The sequence below is a fragment of the Egretta garzetta genome, unplaced genomic scaffold, assembly GCF_000687185.1.
Source record: "Egretta garzetta isolate BGI_Z169 unplaced genomic scaffold, ASM68718v1 scaffold508, whole genome shotgun sequence".
Classification (NCBI taxonomy): domain Eukaryota; kingdom Metazoa; phylum Chordata; class Aves; order Pelecaniformes; family Ardeidae; genus Egretta; species Egretta garzetta.
In genome coordinates, this window is record NW_009260609.1 from 1,653,771 (window position 1) to 1,665,721 (window position 11,951).

Genomic DNA, 11,951 nt, shown 5'->3' on the forward strand with positions numbered 1-11,951 from the left:
GCTACAGCCAGCAATGGTGAAGGTAACCATGGTGGGGATGAGAAGCCCTCACAATTCCCGCGTGCCTCCTGAACAAGCGTATGATCAGTTCAGCAGTGTGTCTTGCCCCAGCCTTCCCACACACCCTGAGCAGCGAACTCACAGAGCTGGATGCTGCAGGATGTCTCTTGTACAAGGCACCCAGGTGTCTTGCACTTGCAGGTCCCACGTGGATGAATGGCGTGAGCTTTGTGGTAGGACATCCCTTCTGTAATGCAGAATTTCCTGAATGAGCTCCAGCAATGGAGGGAGATAAAATTCCCCAAGTCTGCTGGATAAAGTGTTAACTCTGAAGGATAGTGATGGCTGTGTAAACAAAGCTTGTTTGAGTACTCCAAGTCATGTTTGCTCTGTAGTCTGCCAGAACAAACCTTTGGCCTGTTGACCCTCCTCTTTCCCCAGCGTGCAAGCCCCTGTGCCGTGCTGGCATGGTGTGTGTGCTGGAGCTGGGAGCCAGATGAAAATTAGCCCAGAATAATAATCTTTTCTTTTCAGCTGGATTGCTCCCAGGATTTGATGGCAGTATGGATGCACAAAGAGGTATGTCAGCACGACTGAGGGGGACAGGACGACACAGCAAGAGACCAAGGGCCCAGTACCGTGCCAGAAACCTGAGTCTCCATGCCCAGCTTCTCTCTGCTCACCCCATCCCTCACAGGAGAGAGAAGGATTGGGAAAGGGGAGGGAGAGGTGAGAATAGGAACTCACCTTTGGACTTTCCTAACTTCCTCCCTGCTGGTGCAGCAACACCAAGGGAATAAGGCTGCAGTTTTGCAGACATCGTTTTTGGTGGCAGCGCTTTGATGGAGCAGTTGGGTTACGCTCCCTACGTTGTGCTGGAGCAGCTCTTTGTGCCGTTGCTTCACCAAACAGACCAGGAGACTGCTTAAAAAAAGCAGCACCTACACACACGCGTGCACACCCCCTTATTTTTACCCTGGCTCAGTTCCCAGGCACAATTCACCTCATCTCCACCAAGGTGCAACTGGAGGAAGAGTGTTGGAATGGGAAAATGTAGCCAGAAGCAGGTGAACAGGGGTCTCCCTAAATCCACAGCGCCCCTCAAAAAATGCCCATGGCCCAATGCCTCAGGGAGAGTTTCCCTTCAGTAAGCGTGGGCAACTTGTTTTTTCAGACTTAAGGAGATCAAAAAAGAGGAAAGAAGGGTTGAATCCATGTAGGCACGTGCTGCATTTGCATACTATTTTCCTCTGCAAAACATAAAAGGAAATCTGACTGTAATCATGTTAGAAATGCTCCCTTTCCCCCTCCCATATAATCTAAACATTTATGTATGACGCTCTCCCCGGCATGTAAGACGGCAATCCAGCTGACTGCTTAGGCAGGGATGCTGCCTTTAAAAGCTAAAAAAATGCTGAAGCCAGTGAACCACTTAGATGGTTAAAGTTGCACGTGCTTAAATGCTTTGTTAGGTCACTGATTTAAGGACAGAGAAGCACAGCTCCAAAAGAGAAAAACAGGTTAATAACACTGAAGTCGCAGCAAATCTGTAGGAAATCTGGAATAGGTTCGTAATTAGTAAATCCACACTTCTCAAAGTAAATAGCCTCACCTCTTTTTCAATTCCCTTTTTCCCCTGGTTTTGCCTGTGAACTATGGTTCCCAGCTAACGACAGGACAAACTGAAGGCTTCTACACTTACAAATTAGTGCCTGAACCTTATGGCAGCACCCAGGCGCCTGCACCGCGCGCTTGCATCTTCCTATACAGCACTGCATGAGTGAGGCGTTGCAGGGAGGTAGCTGTCTTAAGGTAACCAATGCTGCACACGCAGTTTGGCATGAACTCCCAAATTTTTCAGAGGCACTGGACTCTGCTCCTACAGAGGCACGGCCCAGGTTACTCTCCTGAGGACAGGTACCTGCAATCTGAAATGAGCAGGGCTCGTTTTGCTCCATTTACAATGCAGGAGTTGTGCATGAATGAAGTTCCAGCCTACGTTTTTCCCACCTCCCAAAGCGCACCAGCACCTTGGTTACAGGTGAGGGGGGGTTCTTAGGCAGAGAGGTGTAATTTCACGTTCCATCCTGAAAATTCAAAACTGAGCTGCCCCCAGCCCTCAACACCAGCTGAGTGGAGTCTCCTGGATCACAGGTTTTTACTGAGGTACCTCTGACCTGTCCGAGTCCTGCTTCACATACTTGAGTGCCTTTTTGGATCCCAATGGAAGCCTTGCATTCCTGATGGGCTTACTGGGTTTAAGAGACTGTGGTTTTGGAGTCTGTTAGACTCCTCATAAGATCAGGTCAAGGTCTTAACAGACCTTTAGGAGTCCATAAGACCTTGACCGAATCTTACCAGTAAACTCAGGCAAGGTTTTGGGCTCAGAAGCCCCTGATTTTATACCCAGAAGTTTATCCACTTTTTTCACTTACCTTAGTCCATCCAATATAAAATACTACCTCTTCTATCCCTAGACTGTCCCTGCTGCAGCACTTGTACTGCAGTGTATTGTAAAGAGCACTGTAACAAGCCCGCAAACGAGACCACGCCGGTCCTATCAGTTTTACCCTCATGCTCCAAGGCTGGCCAGTGCTTCCCAGGCATGCTGCATCCCACCAGCAGTTTGGCATCTCAGTTTTGGCTCTGTTTTTCAGAAGTTGGATGAGAAAAACCTGCCAAGAAATGCTGTGTTTCAGCTGACCATAGCAGAAGCTGGAGAAACGCAGTGTAGTGGTCAAATGCCAGGTCTGGATTCAGGAACCTGCAGGACATACGAGGAAATAACAGCGGCTGGGCAAGCAGCTGCTTTGCAAAATAGCTCCAGCGGGCCATCTGCAAGCTCCAGGTGCTTGTAAAGCAAAACTGGGCAGCAGAAGGCACCCAAGGGCTTATGCATTTTTCATTTGATGGCCTCCTCTCACCCCTGAAGCCCTTTCTCTGAGGCTCAGACAAGACCTGCACTAATTTCACTTTGCGCAGCGACTGGTTTAATCTCTTGACAGCCTTTCCTGTCCTGGCCACCTCCAGGAAAAGGCCCTTTCTCCGTAGTTGCAGGTCTTGATAGTTCTAGGACGCACCTGGGCTGAGGACTGCAGAAATGATGTCAGCACTCGCCTCCCGCTCATACTGTGCCGGGCACCCTTCTTGCTCCTCCGTCTTTGGGGAATTGCACCCTTGAGCAGCTCTCAGGCAGCAGCGGTTTGCTTTGCCTCTGCTTCCACTGCAACACTTAGGGGTCTTGGGTGGCTACAGCCCATTTTCAACCATGATTCAACGGAGAACAAAAAAGCTCTCGAGGGTAGGAAGTGGGGCTAAGGCTTCTTTGGAAGCAGGATTTAGTAATCCTGATCACCACCTTTAAAAATCCTTGCCCTTGGGCCCCAGCCAGCCCTCAGCTCTGTCAACATCTTTACTGCCAACTTTACTAACAGTCACACAAATGTAAATCTAGTGTGAGAAGAGGATTAAGCCCATTCTGGTTTTATGGCCTATGAAATGTCTACTGCCCTGCCGCCACTGTGCAGTGATACATAACATAGAAAAGGAGAATTCAGGCTGCTCTTGCATCTTCAGAATTTTAAAGGAAAAAAAGGAATTCCAGAAACTTTACCAGCCAGCGAAGTGTATATGTATACCAGGTTTCTTCTAAGTCAGAAGCTAAAAGCCTGTACCTTGCCAGATGCTGGTTGAAGTACATCAATTTTTTCCTGCGAAATAAGATTAGCAACAGCAATTTTCCATGCATTCAAGTTCAGGATTTGGTCTGCAAGGGGATTAAAGCTCAGGCGAACATGAGCCTGCCTGGATACAGCCCTATTCCATGTATTACTCTCACTTGGGATGAGACCTGTGCAGGGGGGTATTCAGGAATCCCACTAAAATGATTATTTCTTCACTGATGACTCAGTTGGCTGAGATTTGCAGGAAGAACTGAGGGAATTAGATTTACAGTTTCTAAACATTTCAGTTTGATGTGGGTTCCTGACTCCCCTAGGCTGATATTTTCAGACAAAAGGCTAGGAAGGGGGGTTCTGATGTAAAATTTATTACTGGATTTCAGCTCTTGGGCTGGGAATATATTTTGGTTCCAGGTTTCTATAATCTTAGAGCATGGCTCAGATCTCTTAGCAGGATCGCAAAACCACTAAATAATTGTTATGATTAACAGTTTAACTCACTGCTTTCAGCAGAAAAACAGCTGAGCTGAATGCATATTTCAATTAAAGATGCAGAATTACACGTATTTATGCATAACCATGAAAAGCACACAATATTTAAAATGTACTTCAGGGCAACAGATACAATTAATTTTTCATTACCTCTATTATTTTCCAATTTATCCTGGTCTCTAGCTTGAAAGCCTCATTCAGTCCTTACCCGTGTAAAGTTACTGTTGTCTTCAGTGCAAGATTTTCTGGGCGGCTGCGACTTTTTTGGTCGCAGGTGATAGGTAGGGACTACCATGAGATATTGCACCGACCCTCAAAGGCACAACCGACAGTGTTTGCCAGAATGGGCATCCAAAGCCCTGGTAGATGCTCTCATACCTCTCTGCTTCATCTTTCAGTCCTCCCGGTGAAAATCTCTTGCAGATCAGAAAGAAAAGCGGCACACGGAAGACAGACTGCAGTGACCTCTTGTTTTGGTATTTGGTGCTGTTTGTTTTGGCATTGCAGATATATTTAGTAAAGTGTCATCTGTTATAATTTCTGTGGGAACAGCTCCGATGTTTTGAGAAACTGTCCTCGCTGTCCTGCGTCGCCCAGAGTCCTTAAATTGCTCTTTCATTTACACACTGGTCTATTTTAAAAGCAGCGTTAAGGGACACATCCTGTCCCTTAAACCCACCGTGAGGATCCGGAGCTGCCAAACACTTGTGCAGCAGCACGGCAGGTTTTTAGCCATGTCCTCTTCTCCTGAGCAAATGGTTTGGGTTTTATTTGTAAACAGTTTTCCTGAAACCGAGGAAAATGCAGGCTACATAACACGTTGTTGTGTTTTCTGACTGCGTGACAGACTGTCCCTTGAAGCGTGGCCCCAGCCCCCCGGCAGCATCTCCCTGCCTGCCACAGGCCCAGCTATTTTTGGCCGTCGAGGCCGTGGTGCCAGGCGCCAGGGGAGCTTCTGCTCATCGGGAGCACGTGTACCACCATCGCATCGTGTGTGGGCAGCCACCAGCCACGCGTTAGTAGTACCAGTCACGGGTTTGCTTGCTCATCCGCTGCCCGGGGCTGACCGCAGGGCAACACCGTGCTTGCCATTGGAGGGCGAGAAAACCAAGCACGTTATTTTGTGTTTAGCCCAAACATGGAGCTGTCGGCAATCAGCAGTCACCCTCACATCTCAAAGTAAGGGAAGGAAAATGACAACAAGAAGAGCCTGTACCAGCACAACGCTGGGGTTAAATCATCAGGATGGGTGCAGTGCCGCTGTCATCCTGCCCCAGCCCCCCCAGGGGTGGGACCCCCGGACCCTTGTTCTCCTCACACCTCTCCATGGCCCTGCAACGTGCCATCCCCACCCCGGGGATGCTGCACCCCACGGCTGACCTGTCAGGGTGAGCTCGCCCACCGCGCTGGCTGCCAGCCCCAGAGAGGAGCCCATGCCAGAGGCAGCCGATGGCACCTCCTGCAGCCAGCTTTGGGCTTCCTCAGCCTCGGAGGGCAGCGATAGCCCCCTGTCCCCTCTGCCCATCAGGGTTACTCCTCTCATTATCACTCCTTAATTGCCCCTGACATAGGCTTGTCCTGCGGCACGTCCCAGATCTCTTACTCAGATATATACTACCGAGACCGGGTCTTGGTGTGCAGTGGAGAGCTGAGCTGCCCCCCTCCAGCTCTGGGCACCAGAGGAAGCTGCTGGACATCTCCCGGCTGCCCCACAGTGAAGGCCTGGCCCCAATTCTGCAGAAATAAAGTCAATGCTGCTTCCAAATTTTGATTTCTGGAGAGTATCTACTGATACGTAAGCCAGTGCGATATATTATCATGGATCACATAATGCTTGTGTTGGAAAAAGCAAGGTCAAAGGAGCACACCTTGCAGGCATGGCAGAAATTTTGTGATGATTGCAGTTCTTCCAGGAGTTGTTATTACTAGGGCTTGTAGTGCATAAAATCCAGGACTCCTCTGTGATAAAGGGACATAATGCTGCCACCGGCAAAAAAAGGCTAAGAGGAGATGTGCACGGCCCTGGAGGTGTCAAGAGGTGATGGAGTCGTTACGGGTACCCATGCAGGAGCAGGTTGAACTGATGCTTGAGCCTCCTCAGGGTTTGGTGGGCAGGGAGCAAAATGATCCTGGTGAGTCTGGAGGAAGACAGGAGCAGAGGAGTCCCCAGCAGAGCAGAAGCTCACGCAGATGAGAAGGGACAGGCCAAAGAGGGGGAAAACATGGGCATGAAGAGCAATGGAGTCCTGGCAAGGGACTCCACTCAGGGCCAGGACTCGGGTGGAGGGTGGCTGACGCAAGATGTCGCCGCTGCTCCAAGAGGCATTTCTGTCCTTCCCCACCGCCTCCAGCCGGATGGTCTTCACATCTCCTCCACATCGGGACTGGCACTTGTGGGAACGATAAATCCCAGCTTAAATGAGCCGATGCAGCTGCAGAATGGTCCGGAAAAAGGCATGTAGTTGGTTTTCAGTTGGCTGGCTGCAGGCAGCACAGGGGTCCATGGTTGACGGATCAGAGAAGGGGGGAGGGGGAAGGCCGCGGGATGCAGCTTCTGGCAGCTCTGCCCACGTGGGTAAGCATGAGCCAGCATTTTGTTTAAACTGATCTAAGTGGTCACAGTAGGGTGATCCCATCCTGAGCCACCCCAGCCATGCCCTCTCCTTCCATCCTACACCAGATTTAGTGACAAGAGGCCCGCGGGGTGAGTCAGCCCAACTAGCAGATCCAACAGAAAACTACGAGGAAGGCTTTCTTTGCCAAGAGGGTGGTCAAACACTGGAACAGGCTTCCTAGAGAGGTGGTCGATGCCCCAGGCCTGTCAGTGTCTAAGAAGCATTTGGACAATGCCCTTGATAACATGCTCTAACTTTTGGTCAGCCCTGAAGTGCTCAGGCAGTTGGACTAGGTGATGGTTGTAGGTCCCTTCCAACTGAACTATTCTATTCAATTCTACTCTACTCTTCTGTGGACGTACTTTCTGGGATGCTTCTGATCAATCAGATCAGCTTATGAACAAATTCACGCCAATGGCCATGTCATCGCTAGATGCAACGCAAAGGGAGTAATCTTAAGCGTGTGGTTTTGTGATGTGGCTGAGCCCGTTTACCTGCCCACGGCCCCCGAGGTGCATGGTCAGGTCCCCGTCCCCCCCTGCATCAGCCTTGCGGCTGGGTAGGACTGCAGCGCTGGCACTGGTACCCACTGACCATGCAGCAATCTTGCCCTTCAGGGAGCTGAAGCAACCAACAGCTCATTGCAAAAAATAAAAATAGCTGCTGGCTGGGCTGGTTGAGCACCCTGACTCACCGTGCCAGTGAGCACCAAAGCGAGGGATTAGGGGAACCGGATTTGCCAGCAGTTTGATGAGCTGAGCCGTACCCTAAAGCTGCCCTTCCAGCGTGACCTTGCAGCAGAGCTGGACCATGGGAAGACCTGCAGTTCCAGCTGGTGGGCAGAAACTGATGCTCACAAGCAAACGTGCAGCGAGCTGTCCTGCCGTGTGGCAGCTTACGCTTCTGTAGCAAGATGCAGCACTGGGCTCCAGACGTTTCACCAACCGCGAATGAAAAGCCAGGTCAAGGTCTCTCCAGGCAATACAAAACAAGCTTCAGGCAGCTGTGCATGAGCAGACTCCATTTCTATAAAAGAACACATCTTTTAGGACAAAACTCAACTTTTGCTTGTGCAGGCGAAGGTGAGCTGGATGTGGGAGACCACATGCTTGTTGGTGCAACGACACGACTCATCCCCCATCTGGGGATGGGCCCCCAAGAAAGCCCTGTGTGACATGGAGATGCTGTTACTCCACTGCCACCATGGAATAAACCAAAATATAAATCTCTCCCAAGTTCAAAGTATTACTCCATGCTGTTTTAATAACAAAGTTCACCACATAATTTGGCTCCGTGCTCCTTATTCACTTCAGGCAAGTCCAAAAGTGAAATGGGAATGGGGTGAGAGGCCAGAGCTGAAATGCAAAGAGAAGTTGCTCATCGCTGATGTTTAGTTCATGCCATTAAACCTTCATTTTCAGTGCTACTAATCCTTCATTTTCAAGACAACTTCGAAGATCCATTCTAATTTAATGAAAAAGCTGAATCCAGAGATGTAGCTGCACAGTGCCTACTGTGCACTGTGTTTAGAAGAGGCAATTAACTGTATATTCCAGGGATGGATTGAAAAGATTAATTTTAACAATGACAGAGTTCAACAATCAGGAAATCTTCATTTAAAAATACCTATCTGGTATTTTTCTTTTCTTTTTACATTGGGCTTCAATCGTTATTTCCATTTTTAAACAAAGAGTGATTTCAGCAACTGCTAGAATTAATCAGATGTGACTAACCAGGAGGGTACCTGTAGCTTTTACTTATTCAAGTGAGTCTGCATCTTACATGCACTTATTCAGATTCCTAATTATCTTTTTAATAAAACTATTAGAAATAGTGAATGATGCTTTTTTTTAACAAGGTTATTTTTCACCTAGGTCAGACTCAATGGAGGTTGGGTTTCAATTAAAAATGAGTAAACAGGTACTTTACAATTTGTTACTGTACGAAATATCTTAACTGTCCTGAACACATAGAGGAAAAGATGCGGAACTTACACTTTTTAAAAAATTAAAACTGATTTATTTAATAAAGGAGCATTTTCAGTAATTGGGTTTTTTTTTTCTGGGTTTCAAGATTTCAGAAATGCTAGCTCTCACCCTTAGCTGCCTTCCTTTCTTGGGTAAGAGGAAGAAAACAAGTTTTCCTGCTATTTCAGTTGTCAGTTAGTTTCTTGAGATAGCCTTAACTAGGTAACTGAATAAACTGAAAATAAGAAATACCCTTTCTGCTCCTGCAGAGCCGGCTCTTGTCAAAGCCTCTGCCTTGCTGGGTCCGGGAGCCTCAAACCAGAGCAGCCCATCAGGAGATCGGCACCGCAACCTTCGGTGACCTTACAGCCATGTTAAACTGCGGCTGCTGTGGGTCATATTTTAATTATACATAGCCTTACTGGCAAAAGAGTAAATACAATTAAACAACTCCAATAATCTTAGTGGCTTTTCAGAGATGGGTGCCAAGAGCTGGGGTAGCAGGCGGGCTGCTGGCAACATGTATGGGCATGGCAAATCCTCCTAATGAAGTCAAAAGCACTTCGGTGCAAATCTCCTACAGAAAGTGTTTCATCCAGGTCCTGGCTCCCACCAGCGCCGTGAAGGCCTTGCTAAATGAGGGACCTTCATTAAATGCTTTTAATCAAAACCCCTGTGATTTGCAGAAGCAACGATGACATCTAGCGGGGAAGCGCATTATTCACGCTAAGGGGGAAATTGCAATTAATGCTGCGGGCCAGCAGGTAATGAGTATTGGGGAGGGATTTTTCCAAGGAGGAATTACCACCACTGTTGCTAGCAGTTGTAAAGGCACCAACAAAGAACGTTTTGGACATCCATCCCAATGATTTGTAAATGTTACGTGACCCTGAGTTTCCGGGGGAGAGCTGGTACCCGGCGCTGAGGCCAGCCCTGTTGTTTTTCACTGTTTTAAGCACCATGGAACCAAACTTTCTTGTTCCAGCCTTAAAACTAGCGGGTTAAAGCAGCAAAATGAAGGGATCTCGCTGTTGAGCTTAACTCTGTGTTTTGCCCATTTTGTACTACAGAGATAAATGTCGCATGCTTATGTGAACACTGAATACTGGCACGCGCTATGTATCGCAATCATATCCGACGTTAGCTGTGAAAACCCAAGAAATCAGGATTTTTATGCCTGTAGTCTGTGCCTCTCTGTGTGCTTTTAAAGGATGGTTTGCCAGCAAGCTGGATCAGAAGAGAAGTCAAAGGAGAAGATGTTTCCCTAGAAACCTGAAAAGGCAATAGCTGGCTTTATAGCCCTGATAAGACAAAAGATATCAGAGGGAATGTTAAAGCTCCCACAGCTTAGAAACACGTGTGAGGCTAACGTGGGAGAGCCCACAGTGGAGTACAGGGAAACCTGCTTCCACCAGAGCCAGCAAGGCGAGGCCGAAAAACCTGGAGCGAGCTGTGCATCTAAGGTTTATTTTGCTTTTGCAACTCAAAGTGCATGAGGTCTACCCATAAGCATCCTGTTTGGAAAATGCTCTTGAGTGTCAGGGCAAAGCCTCTAGATTGTACAGGTTAAGTTTTCTCCAAGATCCAGATTTCCTACACAAACCATGGAGGCAGCAGCAGCTGCCAGGGGCTTCTCCAGGAGAGGTGGCAGCAAGGTGGTATTGGCAGGGCTGCCCGATCCCACAAACTGGGCAAAGAATGTGGCCTGGGAACTTGGGAAAACTCTGCTTTTCCAGGCTTGAATTATAACAGACCTGTAATCAAATAGGGAATATTCTCAGGCAGTATGTAGAAGAGAATGTCTAATTTTCACTGACTTAAGAAAATTTCTTAAAAAGGACTCCTATGGCTGCAAAGAAAATTTACAAAACATGCCCTGTTTTTTGACAAAGAAAAAATTTAATCAAGACCTTAAATAATGAGTTCAGCTACACAGAGAGCTAAGGCATTCCTCAGTTTAGGCTTGTTCATTACAACCTGACACTAATAGAGAACTCTGGGATTGTTCAGGATTACTGCAGTGTTCAGCCTAAATCCCTAGGTAAATACCTGACTCATGTTTTCTGCTCTGGCAGTGTATTACATAGGCAATAAAGCTTCTCCCTGAATAAAGGGTCTTGTGTTCCACGATATCCCTTTCAGCCGCTGCAGAAAGCTTGCAGCCCCTGCCCAGATCCCTGCCTGACTTGGTGGGAATGGCAGGACTTGGATGCAGAGGGATGCCAGATCCTCCCACCCACGCACCGCAGACACCCACTGGAACACCAGAAAGCAGGAGGGATTTTCTGAAAGTCACTTCCACTGCGATAGCTTCTTTCACAGCAAATTGCCTTCGCGGGTGGTTCCCAGCATCCTATGTTCTTGCAGTCGTACAACACAATTTTACTCATTACATGTACACACCTTTTCCTTTTGTTTGCCTTTACATTTTGGTGCTTTTGTTAAAGCTTTATTGGGACCCTAACCTGAAACTCAGTGAAGCCATGCACAGGCAAAGCAAAGATACAACTGCTGGAAGAGGACAAAAAGTAATCCCTGCCAGCACCAAGTTGTGCTTGCTGCGAGCAGAGCAAAGGGGACAGCATGGAAATACTGATGCATATCAGACAGGCAATCATACCTGCGTTTGACTGCCCTGTAGTATTCTCCTCTAGTCTCAAATGCCAGATCTAGAGACTGAAAACCAATTCCCAGCATTGCCTCTCTGGCCAGGACACTATCAGTATTTCAGATTCACCACACTTATGTATTTATTTTCTCTTTTCAAAGGCCCAGACAAGGCACAGAGGTACCCACCTCGGGGCTCATGGGCAGCAGCACTGCCCTCTGCCTAGGGCTTAATGATCATGGAAAGCCAAAGGTGAGTGTCCTGGGAGGCTTCTATGTGCCTTTCTCACACCCTCGCAGGTTTCTCTTTACCTTCATCTGGAAAGCTGACTAATTTACTCCAAGCTATGTGTAATGTTTGTGCATACAAGCTGGGAATGCTGCTCCTCACAACCCCACAAATGGGGCACATTTCTGGAAGTCCCTTCACAGATCCCTTTTATTTTTTGCCACAGATTTCCATCCTTCTGGCTCAGGTTTCTCTTCACCCACACCGCACTTGCCTGAAGGATGCCTAAAAGGCTTATGGTGGCTAAGTGCTGCAGAAAGAAGAAATAAATTAGCGTCTTCAGAGGAACACCTCACGACTT